Raw genomic sequence first — 18,736 nt, 5'->3', positions numbered from 1 at the left:
GTCGGGGGGGGGGGGGGGGTCGCGCGCGCGCGCGCCTGTGTGTGTGTGTGTGTGTGTGCTCTACCCTCTGCTTTTACAGAAAACTTCTGCTGACATCCCATTGGCCAGCGTTTGGTCACATGACTAAGGAAACTGGGAAATGTAGTCTCCAAACCACGCAGCCAGCAACCCAGCAAAAGCTGAGGACTGCTTTTCTTTGGGAAAAGCAGCAGACCTAGAGGCCCAGCCTGCCTCAGCCCTGTCCTCGGGCTGTGTGAAGAATGTAGTCACTGCCTTGCTGGGGATGGAAAGGAATTCTGCCCCAGCCGCTGCCCTGGATGGCCTGCTTCAGCTCCTTAGTCCTCCTCTGACCCTCAGGGGTGGGGGAGAGGAGCATTTGGTCCCACCACCTGCCCACAACCAACCAGCCCATAATAAGTATGGAGCCGGGCATCCTCCAGGCGGCCTGGTTCCAGAGCTTTAGCATCGCAGCCCTCTGTAGGTGGGAAATGGGTGGCAGTTCCACTGGTTTGCTTTGGTTCCACGGGGCTGAGAACTGGACCAGGAACAAGTGGCGTGGCTTCCTTCTGCAGTGTGGGCTGGCCCAGGTCCAGCCTGACCTAAAACTTAAGAGGGGACAGCTCTTGGATGGGTCCTGTGCTGAACCAAGAGGGAGGGGCAGTTGGGGTGGAAGGCTCTAGAACATTAGTGTCAGGGGTATAGCCCTGTAGTGTGGGGATAACCCAAAAGACCCCTGTGTTATCTGATCTTGTCTGCTCCCAAGAGACCCATGACTACAGCCTGCATGTCTGGAACTCTGTGACTGGCCTTTCCCTGGGTGGCTCTGCCAAGGGTCTTTCTAGGGACAAATTTTCCTATTTAATCTGGATTTGGTGCCACGAGGACCTGACTTTCAGCTTGTAGAGCTAGCTTTCAGGGAGAGAGCTTTGGCCCCCATGTAAGGATGTAAGGAACATGGTAAAAAAAAAAATGCCCTTTAGACATGTAAAAACAGCTTAGTCAGGATCCCCAGTACACACAAGGCTGCTGAAGCTGAGAACCGGAACCTAGTGACATCACTCTCTCAGGATAACCAGCCACAGTCCTAGAGCCCCATGATGCCAACTGTGCTCTGCTCTGCACATCTGGAGAGATGACACCTTGATCTGCCCTGCGGCTGGACAGTCTCCCCCAGGATCCTGACCCTTGACTCAGAGACTTCTGTTAGAGAATAGACCTGATATTCAGCTAAGATCTGTCACATGGGTGAGCAGCCCTGGGGAGATTCAAGAGGGAACAGATCTTGGATGGGCTCAGGACCATACTTAGAAAAAAAAAATTTTTTTTTTTTTGAGACAGGGTTTCTCTGTATAGCCCTGGAACTCACTTTGTAGACCAGGCTGGCCTCGAACTCAGAAATCCGCCTGCCTCTGCCTCTCAAGTGCTGGGATTAAAGGCGTGCGCCACCACGCCCGGCCCATACTTAGAAATCTATGGTCCGGACCTTTTGTGGTGATCCTCAGTATAATAAAATGTAACTTTGGTTGTATTAACCATGTGTGTATACCTTCTTCCCTGAGACAGCCCACCTGTCCTATCTGGATACCCCCCACTCCCCATTCTCATACCAACCCCTGCCACCTGCCAGTGGGTCTCTAAAGCCTGCGCCCTGCTTCTTACTCATGTATTCAAAGGCTTTAGGATTTTTCTCTGTATGAGCAGTCATAACCCGTCCTTTGCTATGACCTCTGAGACATCTGATGCTACCCTGAGCCCAGGCTTGTGAGCTTGTCACACAGTAGGGTTACAGGTCCTGGTGGCTGCTATCCAGGTGCTTTAAAATCGTCACTTGTCAGCTCAGGGAGGCAGTGCTTGGGAAAGTGGACTCAGGTTGACCTGTGTATGGCCAGCCTGGGCTACATATTAAGATTCTATCTCAAAGCAAGCAAACCAATAGGAACCGTACCAACTCCATGTGTGGCCAAGGCTTCCACAAAAGAGGTCAAGGGAGGGCAGGAGTGAGTGATGAGGTTTTGGGAAATTGGTACCAATGAGGCTGCAGCCAGGCGTCACATTTGTTTGGGGGGGCGGGGGGGGGGAATGAGGCCACAGGTACTGCTTGGAGGCCAAGAGTGTGCCCAGGGAATCCTCTTCAGGTCAAGGCCAGGAACAGACTGATCTCTGCAGGTGCACACCCCAGGCTAAGGCTCTGCAGGGGTGAGGCTGGGAGAGCAGTTAAGAGCATCTGCTTTCCCAGAGCACCCAAGTTCTGAGCACCTCAGTCAGGCAGCCTGGGAGAATTGTGAGTTCCAGTCAGCATGGGCTACATAAGGAGAACCCATCTTAGAAAGAATCAAGAGTGGATTCTTGCCAGGCGGTGGTGTCATACGCCTTTAATCCCAGCATTTGGGAGGCAGAGACAGAATTTGTATGAGTTTGAAGCCAGCCTGGCCTACAGGGCAAGCTTCAGGACAGCCAGGGCTACAAAGAGAAACCTGCCTGTAAAAAAAAAACAAAATAAAAAGATACATAAACAAATAAATAAAACTTGGCTGGGCATGGTTGTACAGGCCTTTAACCCAGCACTCAGGAGACAGAGGCAGGTAGGTGGATCTCTGTGAGTCAGAGGCCAGTCTGGTCTACATAACAAATTGCAGACCACCCAAGGATACATAATGAGACCCTGTCTTAAAAAACGAAACATAAAATAGATAATAATAAAAGTAAAATAAAATCTAAGAGGAGGATTTGCTTTCATAGCTCATAGCTCATAGCTCATTAAGCAGGGGGCATCCTGTAGAGCAAGGCGGCGAGGGGAGGGGCTCTCGGTGGACCCAGGGCCTAAGTGGTGGGGTCCTGGCCAGATGACAAAGTGGACATCCAACAGGAAAAGAGAATTGCCCTCAATGTCTCTGTGTCTTTTTCTGAAACATATTTATATTTATTTATTTGTTTTGTGTGTGTGTTATCATAAACAAATAATATATAATTTATTTGTGTGTGTGTGGGGGGGGGCATGAATGTGCCTGTGCGCACACCTGAGGTGCTCAGGACGAGACCTTAGAGGGCTTCTCCTCCACCCTAACTCTGTCTAGACCTGCAGGCCTCTGGGCCTGATCTCCTAAATTTGCCCTCTGTGGTGCAGTCTTCTCTAAACCCACTGCCTACAGCACATTTTCAGGGGAGCCGTTGCCTCCCAACACACTGCTCCCTCTGTCTGCAATGCTCCCTTGTGCTCTGTATTTGGCTGTTGGAAAGCTGTAGCCTCCCCCAGGTAGCCTTCCTTGACTTCTTTCCCAGTGGAGTGATTGTTCCTCAAAGTGCCATGGTGCCTTCCTCCCGAGTGCTCCTGTGCCCTACAAGCCATATCCATATGTCACTGGTAAACATCCCTCTTCCCTCAGGGATGTGTGTCTCTTGAGGGCACCTGGAAGGCATGGAGCCAGCCCAAGAGCTGGGACCCAGAACACTTCGTTTTTTTTGTTTGCTTGTTTTTATTTTGGTTTTTGGTTTTTTCAAGACAGGGTTTTTCTGTGTAGTCCTGGCTGTCCTGGAACTCACTCTGTAGACCAGGCTGGCCTTGAACTCAGAAATCCACCTGCCTCTGCCTCCCAAGTGCTGGGATTAAAGGTGTGCGCCACCTCTGCCCGGCCAGAACCCTTCTGTTGAGTGAATGCAGATGTCTGGGTGCCAGAGGCTGATCAATGGCAGGTGTGCAGGGGCAGGTGTGCGGGGGCAGGTGTGCGGGGGCAGGTGTGCAGTGGTAGGTGTGCATTGGCAGGTGTGCAGGGGAAGGTGTGCAGTGTGTAAATGTTTGGCCAAGACCAAACCTTGGGGAATGAAAATGGACTGAGTGTGCCAGTCTCGAGGGAGGTCTCAGGTCCTAAGAATGCCTGGCTGTGGGGGAGGGGAAAGAGTGACCTTAGAAGAGTGACCTCAGGAGATAAGAGGGACAGGAGGGAGAGAGAGAGAGAGAGAGAGAGAGAGAGAGAGAGAGAGAGAGAGAGAGAGAGAGAGAGAGATTGTGCACAAGCCTGCAGGCTAGGCATACACTGGCTCTTGCCTCCATGACCTCTCTGTGACCCCCACCTGCACAGCCTGGGCCTCTCCACAGAATAGGAGGAGGGGCTGAGATCTCCCAGTGTCTCCAGGGGACCAGTGCACACCGCTGAACAGCCATTCTGTCCAACATCCCCATCCCCCAACTTTTGCCTGGGTCTTGCCTCAGGCCAGGCAGAGGTCAGGGAAAGGGCTGCCCTCCTCCCGCTGGCTGAGCACGAGACACCTCCTACTGTGTTGCTTTGAGACATTCACTCCACCTCTCTGACCTTAATCCTGGGCTACACTGGACTTGCTACAGCGGTGTAGGTTAGAACGGGCTTCCTCCAGCCTTGACACAGTGGCTGGGCTGTAGCTCATTGGTGGAGTGTTTGTCGAGTGCACAAAGCCCTGAGCAGCTTTTCGGGCATCTCATGAACCCATCGTGGTAACAAGCACCTGCGATTCCAGCACTAGGGAATTGGAGGCAGGAGAGTTGAAGTTCAAGGTTATCCTTGGCTGCATAGAGAGTTCAAGTCTCTGCTTGCCTTTTATCTCAGCGCTTCCCATCTCTGTGAAATTGAGACAGGCTTGGTTTACAGAGCGGGTTCCAGGCCAGCGCGAGCTACCTAGGGAGACCCTGTCTCAGACAAGACTCTGAGCGGAGGTGGTGGACAAGCTTTTCTTTCCTCCTTCCCACATTCAGGACCCTGCAGAATGTCCCTGAATGTCCCTGATATAGACTAGGATGGAGCCATGTGTTCTTCTCTAGGTCTCTAGGCACTAGGTGGTCAATGTAGGCTTGCTGTAAGTATCCAGGGGTTCCAATCCTCCACTCTGGGCCTCAGTTTCCTTAGCAGGCATCTCTGTCATTGAGTCCCTTAGCTCAGAACTGGTGCCTTTGTAGTCTCTGCCACACGCTCTCGGACAGTCCCCTCTCTTGAGTTTTAACCTCCCTGAGGCCTGGGGTCCGACTTTCTCCCTTTGCCTGTGCCTTCTCTCTTGGTCTTCCAGCTCCTGGTCACTAGAGAGGGACTTTGAATACAACCCTGTGCTGGACAGAGTCAAGCAGTCCGGTTTCTCTTTGCTTTTTTGTGATGCTAGAAGTGAACCTACTTCCTTTGCATACTCAGGCAGGTGCCGCACCTCCCATACAAAGGCAGTTCTTAGTGTGGCCTCAAGGCTTAACACAGCACAGTTGGAGCCTTCTCCATCTCTTCCTGAAGTGCATGCCCCAGCTCCCTGTCCGTTCCAAGACCTGCCTGCTCAAAGGTCACTCATCCCTAGCTTCTCTCCCAGGGGTCACATAGCCTTAGCCTGGCATCTCATACATCCAGACCATCAAAGTTAGCCAGCCTCACCTACTGTACCCCACCCAACCCCCGTGAGGCCTCCATATCTATTCTGCCTTGTTCTTGGCTCCACCGGGTACTGTGTTCAGCATCTTCTCTCTCCAGGGCAGAGATCTTTGAGGTTACCCTAGTTAGCTTTCGATTCCTATGATAAACACCATGACCAAAAGGCACCTGGGGAGGGACAGGTCTATTATTAATCACACTCCATCCCTGAGGGAAGCCAGGGCAGGAACTCGAGCCAGAAACCAACGCAGAGGCCATGGAGGAGTGCTGCCTGCTGGCTTGTTCCTCATCTCTTGCTCAGTCTGTTTCTTACAGCTCAGGGGTCGCACCACCCACAGTGTGCTGGGCCTATGACACCAATCACTAAGAAAATGCCCCACAAGCCAATCTTGATGTTCTATCTTCTCAATGGTGCTAGCCTACTACCTGCCCTCAGGGAAGGGCCTGTGTTGGCTGTATCACTTGAGACTCATACCTCTTCCATGAGTTTTGCTTCTGGGGGTTGGGGGGGGGGGAGCCTGTCCTAAGGCCTAGGAGGAATCCAGTCTACACTTAACTACTGTGTGTCCTTAGGCAGAGCTCCTACCTCTCTGTGCCCTGGATCCTCATGTATAAACTAGAGATCATGCTGGCCCTGATGCAGGGGCAGGGGAGACGCTCCCATGGCTCATGGCATCAGGCTCAGCATAGGCAGGTAGCTGTCACCTTCACCCTGCTGTGATGTTGATGAAGATGGAGGACATGGTCTCTCCAAGGGCATGCTGCATCTGGTTTGCTGTAGGCCTTAAGAGAATCTGTAGAGAGTACTTAGAGGGCCTGCCTGGAGGGGGTGAGGAGGTAGGGGTGGGGTCTGTGCATGTGAGTATGTGTGGAGCCAGCAGGAGAACCTTCAAAGGGGGAGGGATGGAAGGGAGGAGGGGTGGAACGGAGGAGGGAAGAGGGATGGGAGATAGGACGGAGGAGATATGGAAGGGAGGAGGAAGGAGAGGGAGGAGGGATGGAAGGGAGGAGGGATGGGAGGAAGGAGGGATGGGAGGGAGGAGGGATGGGAGGGAGGAGGGATGGGAAGGAAGAGGGAGGAGAGGGAGGAGGGATGGAAGGGAGGAGGGATGGGAGGGGGAGAGATGGGAGGAAAGAGGGAGGAGAGGGAGGAGGGATGAGAAAGAGGAGGGATGGAAGGCAAGAGGGATGGGAGGGAGGAGGGATGGCAACAAGCTGGGAAGCAGTGCCCAGCTGGCAGTGCAGAGAGGTCTCCAACACGGCTGAAGGAGAGAGCAGAGAGAGTGGCAAGAATCCCTGAGGAGACACTCTGGGTCCTGGGGGCACACAGTTTGAGTCAAGGGCTTGGGCTCTGGAGACTCCAGTTGGGGTCTGGGCTGGGGTACAACTGAAGCACATCCTAAATTCAGGGTCCTGGGATAGTGCCTGAGCTGGACAGCCAGTACCACTTGCAGGTGGTAGCTGTTCCCACACTGTCTCCACACAGTGGCCCTTCCTCTGTGGGTGTCCTGTGTTCCTCCCTTCAGGAAAACCCAATTCTGCCGGGGCTCCTCTTTTGTTTTTTTGTTTTGTTTTGTTTTCGAGACAGGGTTTCTCTGTATAGCTCTGGCTGTCCTGGAACTCACTCTGTAGACCAGGCTGGCCTTGAACCCGGAGATCCACCTGCCTCTGCCTCCCAAGTGCTGGGATTAAAGGCGTACGCCACCACTGCCTGGCTCTTGCCGGGGTCCTCTTACCATTTGAAAACAGCATCTCGTTAAGGACCCCACAGTTCAGTTTGTGCTTCTGTAACAAACACTACTGGCAGGGTGGTTTACACACCACAGATGCTGACCTTCGCTTCCCTCAGGGCAAGATAGATCTAGGCGCTAGCAGCCTTTGTGTATGGTGAGGATCTGCTCTTCTGGGTTCATTTTCTTGCTGGGATCTAATATTATGAGAGAACCAAGCAGGCTTCTTGTGGCCTCCTTCACAATGGCCATTGCTGGGGCCTGAGCATCCCACATCCAGAACTCACTACTTTTTGCTGTTGTTTAATTTTATGCTTAATAGGGTTTTGCCTCATGTATGTATATGAATCATGCAGTATCAATGGAAGCCAGTAGAGGGCGTTGGATCTCCTGAAACTGGATTTATAGATGGTTGTGAGCCTCCACATAGGTGTTGAGGTTTGAACCCCGGTCCTCTGCAAGAGCAGCCAGTGCTCTTAATGGCTGAGCCATCTCTCTGAGACCCATTCTTCGTTTTTAAAACTTGAAGTATGTGTATGTATGTGGGGAGAGGGATATGTGGATATGAGTACAGAAGCCATTGGATCCTCTGGAGTGGAGTGATCCAAAGTCCCTGGTGGTCGTGAGCCAGGGATTGAGGTACCAGGAACCAAACTCTGGTCGCCTGAAAGAGCAGCAAGTGCTCTTAACCCCTGAGTCATTTCTTCAGTCCAGGACCCTGCTTCTCAATCCCGTTCACATTAGAGACTACAGTTTAACAGGGACACAGTAGGGAGTGACATTCAGACCGCATATCTCATCTTCAAATACAGCCGTTCTTTTGTATGCTTGCTTGTTTGTTTTGAGACAGCGTCTCCTGTAGCCCAGGCTGGCCTCATATTCATTAAGTAGCTGAGGATGACCTTGGACTACCGATCTCTCTGTCTCTACCTCCTTTTCTGGGATTACAGGCAAGCCCAGCTGAGGTCACATTCTGAGTACCGGGGTAAGACTTTAACCTGTCTATTTGAGGTCCTCGTCCCCCCTTCCTGCCCCATGACAAGTCTTGGTCTAGGTTTTCCTGAAGGGGGCTTTAAAGAAAGGCAGGTGTACCCAGCTTTTTTTTTTTTTGGCTAGGATGAAGGGGACAGGTAACAGACAGCAGGGGAAAGAGTTAATGTGGACCGGTACTATCGAGCTCTGCCTGGTTGAAGCCAGGAGTCCAGCCCTTAGGGCTACCAGAGTTACCTGTTCAAAAGCCTCTGCAATGGTTTATATTGATTCTAGATGCAATATTGATAGGGTCTAGAGTCCCGGAGGAGATACGCTTTTGGACATACCTGTGAGGGATCATCTGGATTAGGTGAGCTGCCCTGGAAGATCCATGGTAACTGATGGTTGAAAGAAAAGGAGAAGAAAGCTTAAGCAGCAACAGGCGCTGCTCCCTGCTCCCTGAAGTGAGCACAATGTAACCAGCTGCCTCCAGATGCCTCTCTCAGGATTCCCCCACCACCGCTGGTTGTAGCCCTAAACTGTGGGCTAGAGTAAACCTTCCTTTCTTGAATGGTCTCTCTCCTGTATTTTGTCCGAGCAACGTGTCAAACCCACTGCCTCTCAGTACCTTGTGCTTTGCCTCCCCTGCTTATCTCTGTGTGACTGTCTAAGTGTCTGTGGGGAGGCGGGAGGTGAGATTCAGGTGAGGTGTGGGTGTAGGGCTCCCATGAGCCTACAGGGGCTGCTCCACAGTTAGCCTGCGTTATGCCACCAAGCCAAGAGACACCAAGGTGTCCAGGGTTGCCAATCCACTTCCAGCAGCCCCCTTTGAGGTCCTGGCTGCCTGTGCAAAACTTTTCTACCAAAGTCTCTCCACGATGAGTTAGAATCTTTATGGGCAAGTCTCATACAGAAATCCTGACTCCTCTTGCCTGTTGGTCCTAGCTGGAAGACCCCACTGTAACCCGATGCAGGAGTGACTTTGAACTTAGTGAGTCCTGTGCTGTGCCAGGAGGGGTAACTTCCCTTCTCCCCTGCCCCCTTTTTTTCTTCCCCTCCTGTTCCAGGTAACCAAGACTTCCACCTGGCAGAGTGGAGCTATGGTAGGGAGAAACTCATATCCACCTAGGAGGTATGATGGGGTCCATAGATAACATGACCCCAGTGCTGGGTTCACAACACTGCCGCCATGGTGGGCTTTGGGCTCAGGGTGCTGTACTTAGTTGCCTGTTCCAATCTTTTGTATTTGTTTTGTTTTCAAAGACAGAGTTTCTCTGTGTAGTCCTGGCTGTCCTGAAATTTGTTCTGTAGACCTGGCTGATCTCGAATTCAGATCCACCTGCCCCTGGCACCTGAGTGCTGGCATTAAAGGCATGCACCACCATTGCCTGGTTTCCTGTTCTAATATCTTATTAAGCCATTACTCCAGGAAGAACATTGGGTATCATGACCATGTCCCCACTGTACGCCTCCCTAACCACCAAATATGTCCCTTAGTCCTATCATTATGCCCTCCTTTCCAACAGCCACCATGCCCATTGCACACCTAGTAAGCTAGGACCACCCAAGGGCACAGCATAGGACACCAGAAATGGCTGTTTCTCCCGAGGCTGTCCCATCTGTCCACCTCTGACTGCAGAGCTCCTGTCTCTTTTAAAGTGAGGCTTGCCTGCTGTACTGGCCTAGGGCATGTCCAAGAGGCCGAAGTCACCAGCTGGTCATGCAAGGCAGCTGCTGTTTTGACCCACAGAGGCCTTCTGGGGATGGCTAGCAGCCAGAGCTACCACTGGGGGAAAGGACAAAAAGGCTGTGAGACCCCAAGTTTTACCCCATGGCCAGCTTCTATCTGGGATGCTATGGTCCCTGGTAAGGCACAAGCTCTGGGGTCAGGCCGACCTCCTAACCTCCTAGCTGTACGACCCTGAGCCACCCTTGGTTAGGGTTCCCTCTTTTCCCTTTGGCAGACTGTACAGCATTCTGAGTACAAGTCTTCACCTAGACTAGACATGCTGTTAATCCAGGGACCTCTTCTCCTGGGCAGAACAAGGGCTCCAGTCGTTGTCCTTGACCAACCAAGACACAGAGAGTTCACCAGGCCAGCCTAGGTCACATGACAGGCACAGGTTCAGTGTTGACTCCCAACCTAGTAGTGTTCCTGATCATATTCCAAAGGACAGCGATGGTGGGTCGATGGAAACAGGGATGGGGTATGCAGGAGGGGAAGGTGGCGGCCTCATGTTGATCCCACACATGGTGCCTCCCCGTAGCAAATACTTACCAATCCTTCCCGGATAACCTAGTAAACATGTAGGGGGCGGATGGCCAGATGGATGACTGGACGGATGTATGGGCAAATGGACCAGCAGGAAGGTGACGCTTAGCTCTGTATTGTCTTGAATTCCTAGTACTGGCCAGCACGCTGGCTGCCAGCAATCTCCTTCTTCCTGTTGGCTGAGTCATTGCACCCAGCTTGTCCCCAAAGCTGGAAATACAGAAGGAAGGAAGACACAGAGACACCTCCCACCCCGCACCCCACCCCCCGACCTCACCACCGGCCCTGTTCTAAGATAAGGAAACTGAGGCAGGGGAGAGTCCCAACCTCACCGCTTCCCCAGCAGCTGTGGGCCTCTCTAGCCCTGCCTGGTTCCCTCACTACCGCAGGGGGAGACTTAAGCTTCTTTTGCTGGGTTTCTGGAAACTGGGGGTAGGGCGGGGGTGGGGCCAGTCCATACATCTGATTCCTGGAGGCCTTGTCAGTCATCCTGAAGCCCCGTGGCCTCTGCCCAATGAACCACCTCCAGTCTCCCTACAGAGACTCTTTCTCTTTCATCCTTTCCTCTCAGCCTCTCTTGTTCTCTTCCAGGGTTGGGTAGCAGGACACAGGAACCTAACTCTGTTTCCTGTGACCTTGGGGTCGTTCCTCACGTCTCTCTGTAGCCCAGCCTCCAGGCTCCAAGAGTCCTTGGCCACAAACAGTAGCTGTCCTCTTCTCTCTCTCTCTCTCTCTCTCTCTCTCTCTCTCTCTCTCTCTCTCTCTCTCTCTCTCTCTCTCTCTCTCTCTCCCCACCCCTCACGCCCACCCTGCCCTCTAGCCCCCTGTCTTCTCTCTCTGCCTAGTCTCTTGTACTAGTGTACTCTCCCATAAGGAGACTCCCACCCACAGCCAGCTTCTCCCTCCTCCACCCTCCCTCCTCAGAGAATGCCAAGTCTGCAGCTTTCCAGCGACCTTGAACAGGCAGCAGCTTGGCGCTTGGCTGGGAGAGCCCTGGGAGGGGCCTCGGAGCTGGTTCTGGCTAGGTGTCGGGACTGCACTGCTATGTCCCCCTCTAACCTGTTTACCTCGCTTTATCTCCACCCGCTGGCCCTTGTCACCTCCCTTCTTGCTCGCTATCTTTGTGGCACATCCCACTATTAGAAGTCAGTTGCAGGGAGGCGGAGATTCTTGGCTTCTGCTTTTAGAAACCCTGTAACAGGCCTGGCACACTGTAGTTGCTCACAGCCAGGCTAGGAACCGAAAAACACTCTCTGCTCTGGACAACACTATTCACTGAGTCCTCCCTGGGCGCTACCTCTATGTGCCTAACAGCGTGCTAGGACCCCATGGCAAGAGGGGGAAACCGAGGCACGCGGTAGCAGGCTTGCAGAGTCTAGACCTGAACCCACTGCATTCTGGTCTTTCTCCTGTCACCGCCTCTCTTCAGCCTGGGGTGGCAGGTGCATGTCCGGCGCCCCCGGAGAAGCAAAGGGTCAACCGAACGCCCCCGCCCAGGCCTCAGGGCCATCCTCAACACGGCCACCGCGAGCTCAGCCCGCGCCCACCGGGAGCTGGGGAGGGAGAGAAAAATGAGTTTTCCCGGCGCCCGGTGGCGGTGTCAATTGATCGCGCGCGGGCGGGGGCGCGCGGCGGGCTGGGGGCCTGGCTCGCAGCTGCCGGCGCGCAATTATCGGGAAAAAACCCGGGCGGCTGCGGCGCTGAAATTAGTTATCGATCCCTCGGCGGGGCCGCGCTCGTCGCTGACGGCTGCAGACCCCGGCCGGGCCCGGGGGGCGGGGCCTCCCGGCACTCCTCGGCATCCCCCTACTCCCGCTCACCCCGCGGTCCACTGGCGCTCAGTTGACCGCCCTGTCCTCCTCAGCAGGCCTGCCACTGCCGAGGGCTGGGCAGCTGGGCGCCTGGGAAAGTTTGAGCATCCTCTGAGCCGCAGGCTGCTCGGCTGTATACTGGGGCTGGGGTCGTTCCTGAATCTTGATCCTGGGAGAAGACTGTCCTGCTGAGGCATCCCTGCCAGGCAGCTGTGGGAACGTTTATACAATTTATTTTATCGTTTGCATTTATTTACGTAGTGTATGGGGGTGGCACATGTGTGTCCCAGTGGAGGTCAGAGGACAACTAGTGGGAGTGGGTTATCTCCTTCCACACAGCTGGTCCTGGGGATAGAACTCGTGTTGTTGGGGTATGTGGCAAGCTCCTCTATCCGATGAGCTGTGTGACCTGTCCTGGGCGTTTAAACATTTTATACAAAGCAACGATTTTTTAAATTTTTATTTATTTTTATTGTATGTATATGAGTACACTGTAGCTGTGTTCAGACACACCAGAAGGGGGCATCAGATCCCATTACAGATGGTTGTGAGCCACCACCTGGTTGCTGGGAATTGAACTTAGGACCTCTGGAAGAGCAGTCAGTGCTCTTAACCGCTGAGCCGTCTCTCCAGCCCAAAAGCAACGATTCTTGCCAGAGGTTTCCAAAGATGAGACACCCTACCTTTAAGATGAGAAAACCAAGGCAGCAAAGGCAGACAGACAGATGAATATACAAGTGAACAGTGGCCTCAACACTCGGGTGCCTGGTCAAGACACAGGCTGGGGAGTGACTGGGTTGGAGTGGCCTGGCTTCTCAGGGCAGAGCCTGGGACAGTCAGTCTGGGCCCCTTAGCCATGCTGAGCAGTGCCTCCAGCTTCAGACAGGAGGGAAAGAAAGGGAGACAGCATCTTGCTCCCACTTCTGTTCTCAGCACCCAGCTAGGAGAGGAGGGAGGCACCAGCCTGGAGGAAGGGACCTAAGTTCTAATCTTGACCCTGGAGTCACAGGCTCTCCACCATTCCCCAGGCCTTCTGCACTTTTATGTAGAGGAGGGTGGACCTGTGTCTCCTGGGGCTCTTTGGGGGTACTGTGCTCATCTCCCAGCCATGGGTGCATGGGGGAGGGCAGAGGGTGGTAGAATTAAAACAAGTCTTTCTATGTAGCCCAGGCTAGCTTGACACTTGAGCCTCCTGCCTCTGCTTCCTGAATATGAGGATGCAGGTGTGCATCGGCCTGCCAGCACTGCATATTTTCATGCAACAGCTACTACGCACAAGCAGGAGCTGTTGGTCCTGGGTATCGTGGGTCCCCTGAGAACAGGACAGCCTGTGTTCTCCCTCCAGGCAAGAAGAAGGTTAACTCTGCTGTTACACTACTTATATCGCCATGGTGAGTTCAGGGGGCTGAAGGATAGCACCAAATTGGGGTCAGAGACCAGTCCCAAGGGAATACTAAGGCCAATTTGAATAGGAACATGGAACTGTGTAGCTTAGAACTACTGGGAAAAAAGCCACTGTTAGGGATGGGCAAATGCTGCCCAGAAGCAGGCAGGAAGGACCATAGGCTTGGCATCTGTCATGGCTGGGGTAACTCAGGGTGTATGGGAGGAGTCTGAACAGCCGGAAGGGCAACAAGGTTCAGCCCACCTCCTCTTTGGGTGTCTGTGTTGTTTTAGCCTATGGGCTTGGCCTGCAGGGAGCCTGTGTTGGGGGGGCAGGTGGCCCCATGTGGTCTCCCTGAGCCTCAGTTTCTTATTCTGAGCTCAGCCCTGGGTTCGAATCTTCCTCGACAAGCCCTAGGACCTGGGTGTAACTATATCAAATGGGCAGGTCTGGGGATACAGCTCAGCTGGTAGACTGCCCCCCGTGGTGTGGGAGATTCCCTGGGTCCCACCTCCAGGGCAACAGGAACTGGAGGGTGTTGTCTGTCTCCCAGCACTTGGGAGGCAGAGAAGCAGGGGCATGGAGAATTTAAGGCTATCCTCACCTACATAGCCAGCTTCCAGCCAGACAAGGCCAGAAGCAATCCTCCTCCAAAACAAACCAACAATCAACCAAGTGGTTGCTACAGTGCCACCATGAGGTTCGGTTGGGTTTGCCAGCCACTCTGAGTCCTGACTGAGGTATGACTTCCTCTTTCTTCTCTCCCGTATCTTTCTTTTAGACGATGGCTAGAGCCTTGGCACTGCCATTTCCCTGGTCCTTTCTCTTTTCCATTCTTTCTCATCGCCACTGTGTGGGTCCTTGGAGGTGGCTGACCTCCATGCAGGCTCCGAAGGCACGAGATTTCTCTCTCCTTCGTTGGCCTTGTCTTAGGAGCTGCTGAGGTTGGCAGGCTGTCTTTCTTTCTTTGATTTTCTGAAACAGGGAATTCACTATGTAGATGAGGCTGTCCTGAAGCTCACATAGATCCACCTGCCTCTGCTTCCTGGTACTGAGATTAAAGATATGTGCCACTAAACCTGGCTACGATGGTTCTTTTGAATTCTGATAAAATTGTCCAGGAACATCAAAACAAAGCCACACTGTTGTGATAAATATTACTTTGGGGGGTTTACCCCCACTTTGGACCATATAGTTCCCAAATAAAAGACACAAAACTCTTTAGATTTATCATAAGCCTTAAAACACTAGAACTGGGCAGATACCAATTCTCTGTGCTATTTTGTCTACTTTCCTATTAATGCGCCCGAGATAACACCATGTTCAGCCCGGGCCACTCCCACTCCGACAGGCTGGCCCTCCTTCCTTGCTATGGTGCTCCCTGCCTGAGATCCCAAGTCTGGTACCTCACGCTATGTCTACCTTTTTTCTGCCCAGCATCAGACCAACCCACTACACAAAACAGACAAACAGAATCTGGAGGGATGATTTAGCAGTGGAGAGCATGCACATAACCTGTTCCCAGCTCTGATACCAAGTGTATTATAACCATGGGTGACTCCTGTTCCTAGGGCTCTGGTGTTCCTCTCCTGGCCTCCACAGGCACCTGCACTCACTCCTTCATATCCACACAGGCACAACTGCTGCAGATAAAACAATTAAGTCTCAGCTGGGCAGTGGTGGCGCACAGCTTTAACCCCAGCACTTGGGAGACAGAGGCAGAGGCAGGCAGATTTCTGAGTTCGAGGCCAGCCTGGTCTACAAGTGAGTTTCTTGACAGCCAGGGCTACAAAGAGAAACCCTGTCTCGAAACAAAACAAAAACAATTAGGTCTTTAATTCTCTATTAGCAAAACTAAAACCCCACCAAGTCAGTCAATCAAGCTGAAAGTGGGCTGGGTCTAAGGGCAGGTCAGCTCTCCCCTGCCCTCCCAACTTTCCCACAATGGGGGCGTAGGGGGTTACAGAGCCAGTTGGTCCTCAGGATCTGAACTCCTTTGGGACAGGAGAGGTGTCAGTCACTCTGCTGGCCACAGCAACCCTGGCCTGCTGCCAAAGAGAAAGAAAGCTAGAGGGTGGGGGTGAGAGGAATGTGGGGTGAAGGGGGTTGCTGTTCTGTCTCCCCTCTGGGACCTGGAAACCTGGAGAGTGTGAAGAAGTAGGGAGTGTGTGTCTGTCCTGGCTGGCTGGTGGGGCAGACTGAATGATAGGAAGCCGCTTCCCTGCTTTGTGGAGACTGATGCTCCCTAGCTTAGGACAGGTGGCGATTTAGTTCCCAGTTGGGAGATTGCAGAATCCCACAGATGACTGCCTGGGGCAACCTTCTGTGGGGATGCAAGAGTTCTCAATATTCCGCACAGCAAATGTCTGTGCTGAGAAGCAGGGTGTATCTCTGTGACTCGGGGGGCCAGGGTCTGTGCTCGTGGGGCGCATTCAGAGGAGGGGGAACATGCATGCTCCAGTATGTATCAGTAGACGTGTGAAGGACACATATGTCTCTGCAGGTGTAATGGGTAAGTGTTTGTGACATGACAGAACCTGCTGTGGGTCTACAAGTTCGCGCACGCATGTGTGTGCATGTGCGTACGCGTGTGCGTGTGCATGTCGCCATTCCATGTCTGCAGTGCTGACTGTAGGTTGGCACACCTGTGTGCATTTATGTTCACAGCCACCTGTGTGTGTCTAGCACGTGCCTGTGTGTATCTGCTCGTACTTGGTTGTCACGCTGCATTTAGATGTGGGTGAATGTTTCTGCGTGTGGGACAGGCTTCACCATGGAAGTACAGAGATGGGTGGGTATGGAACAACCTACATGCCTGTGTATCATTTGTGTGTGTGGCTTAGTCATCCCTGTGAACACCTTCATGGCTTGATATATATTCATGAATAGTTCTGTACACATATGTGCACACTCCTCCAAGTGCTCAGGTATTTCAGGGTGTGCTAGTGTCCATGTCTGCTTCCAAGTACTTTTCAAAATGCTCTGAGTATGGGGAACACAGCACATTCATGTGGAGCAAAGAACACTCATGGGGAGCACATCTCACTCATGAGGAGCACAGCACACTCACAGGTAGTACAGCACACTCAGGGGGTGCATGGTACACTCATGGGGAGCATAGCACACTCATAGGGAGCACATCTCACTCATGAGGAGCACATCACATCCAGGGAGCACAGCATACTCATAGGGAGCACATCTCACTCATAGGGAGCACAGCACATTTATAGGGAGCACGGCACACTCAGGGGAAGCACGGCACAGCCATGCAGGGGAAAGCATTCTCCCAGCTTCTGCAGTACTCCAGAGGACAGAGAGGACACCGCAGGGCTTGCCTGCCCACTGCTGGGAAGAAGATACTGAAGAGGAGAGTTGTGCCATCAGTGTAGCCAGCTGCCCCTCACCCAGCTGGGCTTCAGGAAAATAGTTTCTCCTGCCTGCTCCTCAGGCACCCAGGACTGGCAGAGGCAGCAGACAGCAGGTGGCTTGGAAGAGCAGGCAGAGGCTTTCTAGGGCTCCTGGCCAACAGAGGTTCTTCTGGGTCTCTGAGCTTACAGGGACAAACGGCCACCACTGTGTCCATTATGAGCCTCATGTGCCTGCCTCTGGGCCTCTGCGTAGACCATCCAGTTCCCGTGGCTGTGGACCTGGCTTTTCTTAACATTTTCCCTGTTCAGAGCTAGACAGGGAACGGAGTTAGACAGCTACATTCTACAGGGGCTTAGGTCTACATGCCCACCCTGGTGACTGAGATGGAGAGGAGGGTGCAGGATGCCAGCCGGCTTGGTTTCTAACTCCCTGTCTCTCCCTGCCTTTCCCTCTCCATTCCTCATGTCTCCCTTTCCATAGCTGTTGCTGTCTGGATATTTCCATACCACCCAGAGCAGCTCGCTCCACTCTCTTTGAAGTTCCCCACCTCAGTGGCTCTTCCCATCTCCCTATTCAGGGATAGACCACTAACCTCTGGACACATCATGCACACATACCCATAGAATGTATTTAGAGTCTCTCTCTTAGAAATTAATTTTTAATTTTTTAAATTTAAATTTTAGATAATTTTTAAAGTTAGTTCATTTTTAAAAGTGACATACAGATTAAAGAATCTGTAGGATGCTGTAACTGGTATCAGGTAGTTCTTTTTTTTTTTTTTTTTTTTTTTTTTCAAGACAAGGTTTCTCTGTATAGTCCTGGCTGTTTTGGAACTCACTTTTTAGACCTGGGCCTCGAACTCAGAAATCTGCCTGCCTCTGCCTCCCGAGTGCTGGGATTAAAGGCGTGAGCCACCATGCCTGGCCAGGTAGTTCTAATAGATGCTCAGAAGACTAGCATGCCCAGAGAAGTTTTAGATGAGATAAGGACAGAACCAGGAACTGGACTACATGTCACCCTTGTGATACACTAGCAAAGAACTTGCTCTCATGTTGTCCATTTTCTGAGGGCTAACAGTGAGGGAGGGCTGACAAGGAGGGAGAGCTGACAGTAAGGGAGGGCTGACAAGAAGGGAGGGCTTGACAGTGAGGGAGGGTTGACAGTGGGGAAGGGCTGACAAGGAGGGAGGGCAGACGAGGGAGGGCAGACAAGAAGGGAGGGCTGACAGTGAGGGAAAGCTGACAGTGGGGAAGGGCTGACAATGGAGGAGGGCTGACAGTGAGGAAGGGCTGATGATGAGGGAGGGCAGACAATGGGGGAGGGCTGACAGTGAAGGAGAGCTGACAGTAAGGGAGGGCTGACAGTGAGGGGGGCTGACAGTGAGGGAGGGCTGACAGTGGGGGAGGGCTGACAGTGAGGGAGGGCAGACAATGGGGGAGGGCTGACAAGGAGGGAGGGCCAACAGTGAGGGAGGGCTGATGATGAGGGAGGGCAGACAATGGGGGAGGGCTGACAGTGAGGGAGAGCTGACAGTGGGGGAGGGCTGACAGTGAGGGAGGGCTGATAGGGAGGGCTGACAGTGGGGGAGGGCTGACAGTGGAGGAGGGCTGGCAGTGAGGGAGGGCTGACAGTGAGGGAGGGCTGACAGTGGGGGGAGGGCTGACAAGGAGGGAGGGCAGAAGTGTCAAAACAGTTCAGAATTCAGGCTGTGGCACGGTCACTGCTTGCTGCTGTTAGCCAGGTTTGTAGTGAAAATGAGGATCAAAAAGTGGACTCAGAATGTTAAATTGGAGAAACCTGTGCCAAGTTGAAGGTAAGGAAGG

At 52.9% G+C, this 18,736-nt stretch overlaps 1 long non-coding RNA gene across 5 annotated transcripts; it reads right to left on the bottom strand.

Moving 5' to 3' along the window:
- Window positions 1-20: 20 nt before the first annotated feature.
- On the bottom strand, window positions 21-12,093 carry Gm39783. 5 transcript variants are annotated; one of them, XR_001783261.2, is made up of 4 exons: window positions 11,417-12,093; window positions 10,356-10,559; window positions 8,425-8,475; window positions 21-605 (listed from the first exon to the last, which is right to left on the bottom strand). It is a non-coding gene; the product is annotated as a predicted gene, 39783 (long non-coding RNA). The 5 variants fall into 5 exon arrangements; XR_001783260.2 differs by lacking the exon at window positions 11,417-12,093 and adding an exon at window positions 11,304-11,392; XR_001783262.1 differs by lacking the exon at window positions 11,417-12,093 and adding an exon at window positions 10,073-10,178 and having other exon boundaries at window positions 10,356-11,102.
- Between the last annotated feature and the right edge of the window lie 6,643 nt (window positions 12,094-18,736).

This window comes from Mus musculus, chromosome 2 (assembly GCF_000001635.26).
Source record: "Mus musculus strain C57BL/6J chromosome 2, GRCm38.p6 C57BL/6J".
Taxonomy (NCBI): Eukaryota; Metazoa; Chordata; class Mammalia; order Rodentia; family Muridae; genus Mus; species Mus musculus.
The sequence above is the reverse complement of the archived record's forward strand: the minus strand, read 5'-3'. Positions and strand labels throughout refer to the sequence as shown.